Source organism: Silene latifolia, unplaced genomic scaffold (assembly GCF_048544455.1).
Source record: "Silene latifolia isolate original U9 population unplaced genomic scaffold, ASM4854445v1 chrun_scaffold_16, whole genome shotgun sequence".
Classification (NCBI taxonomy): domain Eukaryota; kingdom Viridiplantae; phylum Streptophyta; class Magnoliopsida; order Caryophyllales; family Caryophyllaceae; genus Silene; species Silene latifolia.
Genome location: NW_027413123.1, coordinates 2,054,373 through 2,060,808, shown reverse-complemented (window position 1 = coordinate 2,060,808; position 6,436 = coordinate 2,054,373).

Sequence of the window (6,436 nt, the reverse complement as noted above, 5' to 3'; positions counted from 1 at the left end):
TTATTGTTTTAATCACACTTGGACTTGCATTGATACACATTTACATGTATAAATGTTACCATGTTAATGTGTAGGTGGCAAAGGGAGTGAAAGAGGTGGATCGGCATGTAACTTATAAAGAAGGGCACACGCCTAAAGGATCCCAGTCGCGTGACAAATATGATGAGGAAGTGTTGGCCAACATAGTAAGCATTATTTTATTAAGACGAGTTCATTACTAACTTTATTATTTTAGTCACAAATATAATTTGAAGTTTATTTAATATATTATAGGACAACGTATTGAAAGAGGTAGAAGAAGGGAAATTCACTCCCAGTGGTCGTAATGACGTTCTTGCTAGAGCGATCGGCTGACCCAAACATCCAGGTCGTTTGAGGGGCGTCCCGTTACAGGTTGGAGTAACGAAATATTATGGGACAACTGCCCCGATAAAGAAGAAAAAGAAGACTAAGTCTGAGAAGGCTGACATGGTACCATTTATTCTATTATTTTCATTTAAGTTCAATTCACATGTTATTGTTGGGATAAAAATTGCTGACACATTACATTCTTGGCACGCAGCTTCAGTTAATGGCATCTGTACTACTAAAGTTGAATGCTGGAGGCAAGCTTTCCAAAGAAGAAGTGAAGATGATGGAGGATGTCATTTGTAAAAGGGTTAATAAGGTACAACAGATTGGTCAAGAGGTCGAGAACACTACTACCTTGGCAATACATGCTGAGAAGGAAGTATCGGTCAACGAGATTCAGAAAGATCAGGTACCTAATGCTTTTGAAGCTGTAACAACTAAAGCCGATCAAGTACCACCTAATACTTCCTTATTTTTCTTTTATTTCTTTTTTTGGGTAAGATCACAGGGTGTGTTCCCTGCCAACTCTAATGCTATAACTTCTGACATCATGCCATTGGTTAATTTTATTAGGTAAATAATGGGTCTGAGAAGGAGATGCAACTTGAGAAGACGGCTGATGGAAAACAACATACATCCCCTTCAAGTCAGTTCCCTGTTTTCCGTAAGGTATGCATACATGAAGTGTTTAATTAGTTAAATTTATATGAATTCTATTAAATTTTGGGATATAATAATGTATGTGTATTTTCTTCAGGCCGTAAACAAGAGGGTAGTAGTTATTCTTGCTGACCCTAAATTCGAAAATCCAAATGTGCGTGTTGGCCGGGGTCTCGTAGAAATGCACACCAAATCAGGCCATGATAATCGTAGCGGTTCATGGCGAAAAACTTTTGCCGAATCATAGAAAAGTAGAGATAACTACGGTCTTTCCAGGCCATGAAAACACAATCGCTTTGTCCTAGTTCGTGACCACATTACCATTCTCGGGAGATGCGGTTGGGAGTTTCATCCAATGGCTGAAACTCACATCTACTTGGCTCGGCCGTCTCCGCCTCGAAACAGAAAGCATTGGGGTTAGAAGAAATACCTTTATATATATGTTACATTTTTAATTGTTGAATGTTTTTATATGTTAAATTTATATGTTATTTTTTTTTTGTAGGGAACAAAAAAGCCGGCTTTGGCGGGTAAGCCTAATGTCCGGGGACTTGATGAGGTATTTAATTAACTTCTCCATTTTTATGAAAACCTCCCTTTAATTCTTTTTTGTTTATGTATTTCTAAAAAGCATGGAAATTTTTTGTATGTATAGGGAACAGAAAAGACGGATAAGGCGGATAAGTCTAAGTCCCCGAACATGCCAACTACCTCGTCCAGACAACAACTTGATGAGGTATTTAATTAACTTCTCCATTTTTTTAAAAACCTCGCTCCCTTAATTATATTTTGTCTGTATTTCTAAAAAGCATGCATGGTAATTTTGTGTAGGGGACACAAAAGACTGATAAGCCTAAGTCCCCACTCATACCTGCTACTACTACCTCATCATTGAAAGAGCAGGTTGACAACGTATTTAGTTAAGTACGCTTTTATTTTTATTACTCCAACTAGGATATGTTACCTTTGGATTTTTTATTATTTTAATTATCTACATGTGTAGGCTGGTGGTAGTAGCACAAAATCAAAGAATCATTATTTCCCCGACCTGAAAGAAGTTAGGAGTTTAAACTCCACACAATATACTGGGAAGGATTACATGCAAAAAGTAAGAACGGCGACGATGAGGAAACTGCATGAGGAGGCTTGCCGTCACATAGCCACCGAGAAATTGATAGTTATTCCGCTCGAGGAGGATATTCTAGGGGTTGAGCGCGAAGCACTTATGTCATGGGATATGCTAGCCATTTGGGCTGGCCTAGACCAGACTGATGTGGGACACCTATTTGTTTGGATGAAGTAAGTTTCTTAATAAATAATTTCATATTCTAATATTCTGACTACTAGATAGTGTTTTAATTAAATACCGCAATTAATACCGTAATAATTTAGGATATTGAAATTGAGAGTGATCCCCGAGAAAAAGATTCCAGTTGATCAATACGGATTCCTGTGCCCCTATGTTTTATCTTTATTTATTCCGGATTTCTCGTTCGAAGATCGGGTAGATTATATTGCTCAGCAATTGGCGACAACCAAGAAGCTGATTTTTGCCGCTTATAATGAAAAAGAGTAATAAACAAATTAATATTACGTTTCCCCCTACAATTGCATTTTCATAACAAATATATGTACTTGTTAATAATGATGATGTCTCTTGATGTAGGACTCATTGGGTGCTAGCAGCCATCATGCCGACAAAGAAGAAACTTTTTTGGTTGGACTCTTTACATAATCCACCAAGCGAGACTTTTAAGCACTTGATTAATAAGTAAGTTTATAATACTGATTTATTTATAATAACATTAAGTTTCAATTTTTATTTATAGCAAAAAGCTCATTTTTGTCCCTAAAAAAATGAGTGTCTGCCTCTTTTTTTTTTTTTAAAAAAAGGGCCTTTGAGAAGAGAAGAGCTAACGAGCAGGATCAACCCACTAAAGATTCTGATGATGGCCCTGATTTTATTATGATAACAGGGGTACGTGCTCAAATACAATACATTAAGTGCAAAAATCTGTGTTTAATATTAATACAATACCTAAAGTTCAAGATTCTGATGTGAGCCTTCTCTCGTCTGTTTGGTTTTATGTAATAATAGGCCCCTCGCCAGCCGGATAGCATACAATTTGGATACTACGTTTGTCGGTTCATGTTGGAGATTATTAGGCGAAGATATATCCTTATTCCAGAAAAGGTTAGTAATTTGATAATGTGTTACGTTTATTACTTTATTGATGTTGCTATGCAGTATTTGATGTTGTTACAATAATGTCTTGTCTTTAATTTGTTTTTTCCGCAGTATGTAATCAACCCGTCACCGAGATTCAAAGAGACTCAAGTGTAGATATAGACGAGGTAAGGGACATGTTGGGCAAATACATCTTAGAAAATAGAAATGCATGATACTCGAGTTTAGATCAAACTTATTAGTAAATTTTTTGTTGAAGTTAGGGAATGTGATTAGTTCATGTAAATTCAACTCCTTGTATATATATATATATATATATATATATATATATATATATATATATATGATGTTTCTTTGTTGTGGTTGAATTGAATCTATTGAGTTCGATGAACCTAGCCGTGATTTATCTTTGTCTTTGGTATATGGTCTTCTTTGATATATGCAGGTTTTTGAATGGCATGAAACAAATTTAATTTTTAAAAACATTAGGAGTTCGTAATAAAAACAGTTACTAAAAAAACCGTTTGTGAAGACCTTTCACAACGGTTACTAAAAACAAAACCGTTGTGAATACCTTTCACAAATACCGCGCATAATATTCAACAACAGGTTTTAAACGAAGAACCGTTGTTAAAAGTCTTCACAATTTTGGAGGGAAAGTTATAACTACGGGTTTTAAACTAAGAACCGTTGTTACTACAAATTTCAACAACGGGTATGTATCATATACATGTTGTTAAAAGTCTTCACAATTTTGGAGGGAAAGTTACAACAACGGTTATTAAACTAAGTACCGTTGTTATATTATTCCCACCAAATTTTTGAAACACTTTCCACAACGGCTTACACGCTAAAACAATGGCTTTTAACCGTGGTGATTACTTTCTACAACGGTTTAAGTAAATAACCTAACCGTTGTAAATACCTTTTACAACGGCCGCTTTAACAACGTCCGCTTTTTGTTTTTACAAAGGTTTTACCCGTTGTTATAGCCTGTATCTATAGTAGTGAGATATGCCTTTGTTCTTGCTCGAATAGATCCCCAAAATTCCTTAATTAATTTATGGTTTTTTGTGTATTTTGATGAGAGAATATTAGGTCAAAAGAGAGTTAGAAAAATGATCTTCCTTTGAACCCTAATATAACCGAAATATTAGAAGAGAAGGGGAGATATTTTTCTTTCTTTTTCTTGTAGTTGACCACCGAAATAATGAGGAGAATTATCTCCTTATTTCGGTTTTTCTACCTACCAAAATAAGGTGATTAAATCTTCTTATTTTTGGTAGTTTACAAAATGTATATAAAGTGTATAAATTATAAATTGTCATTTAATTTATTCCGTATTAATTAGTCTACACACAACAGCTTGCAGTCGACTTATTAATGCCGCCGGTCTGTAATAATTTATTATGACAATATTGTATAATATATACTTTAACTATAAATATCGCATATTTATAATTAGCTAATTAAATATAACCGATTACATTTAATTACGAATTAACATCTTAATTCATTTAAGCTAACATGACATACATTAATTAAATATAACATATTATATTCAATTTACGAATTGACAGTTAATTCGTCTCAGCTAATATTATTTAATCATCATTAAATAATCGTCTCATCATCACATTGACTAACTGTTTAGTCAAACACATGAACTAACCCTTTAGTCATATAAGACATCAATGTGATTACATTTCCATAATCACATCTCTCAAACACATCCTTTAGGTGTGACTTTTACGGACCAGTTGATCACCGCCATCAGTATGATAATAACGTCAAACTTTCTAGTAAGCCAACCGTTATTAGGTAATCGTTAATCAACTGATAAAATACGAAGTATACCCTTGTGAACCTATAAGAGATTTATAAATGTTATCACACTAATTTGTGGAGGACACAAGCTCCAACAGAGATGACATCTACAGGGAGAATAATCGAAAGTATGAGGCCGTGAATGCTCAATTGCCAACCAACTTCAACATGACTGACATCCAAAAATTCAAGGAGCATGAAAACCCTTTGAACCACATTCGTGCTTTCAAAGACTACATGTCTATCAAAGGCATCAAACCTGAGATGTTCTTAAGGATCTTTCCTTCATCTCTCGACACCATTCCTAAGCAATGGTTCTACTCTTTGGAGCACAAGAAGATTGCCACTTGGGATGATGCTGCAGTTGAGTTCACTAAACAATACGCGGATAATGCTGAAATCCAAGTGAACATGTGTACTTTAGAGGTTCTTACCCAAAATGAGAAGGAAGGCTTCACCGACTTCCTAAGTAGGTGGAGGCAGACTAGCACACAACTTGTTGAACGTCCAGATGAAGCTACTCTTGTGGAAAATTTCGTGGATAATTTGAGACCCATTTATGCAAACCACTTGAGGTACCAAAACATTAAGACCTTCAAATATGTGATTGTGCTAGGGACGAGAATTGAAGATGACATCCGTAAAGGACTCTTGTCCAAAACGGTAGGTCATGGATATCAAGGCTCAACGAGTCGTTCTTATGGCTCTATTAGCAAGACTGATGAGGTTAACCTCGTCGAATCATCAAAGAAGAATAACCCACAAAGAAAGTTCACAAACATTGGCGATACATACTCCAATGCTCTGAAAAGGTTGATGAAACAGGGTAAGCTCCAACCAATATGACCTACACCTGACCCAGAAAAGAAATCTAAGTTTTGGGAATAAAATTCATACTGGGAATATCATAGATGTAAGGGAAACGATACAGAGAAATGCTTCAAACTAAAGCATGTCCTTCAGGATATGATCGAGGATGGTCGTTTACCCATACCTCCTGGAGGTAAGCCCAAAAATACTCAGAATCCTCTAGGAGTTCTGATGATTACAGATGAAGAATCCACCTTGGATTGTTCACACCTTATTTCTCCAATCGAAGATGAGATTCATGCATTAGAAAATGAGGGGAGTTATTCCACCATTTCTCCTACAATTGCCGATTTTATTGCATGAGCAAAGAGCGTGAATAGGCAAGTTTCATAACTGAAAGATGTAGTAGCATCCCTCCGCAATCCAAGCACCATACCCAAGGAGAGCGTGCCACTAAATCTATCTCAAAATTCTACAATGCAAGAGGTAGTCGCCGTGGTTGATAGTCTAGTCGACCAAATAATCAGTTTAGAAGCCGAGATCATCAGATTGAGAGAGCTTACTATTGTCAACGGAATATGGGCCAATGACGATGAAGAT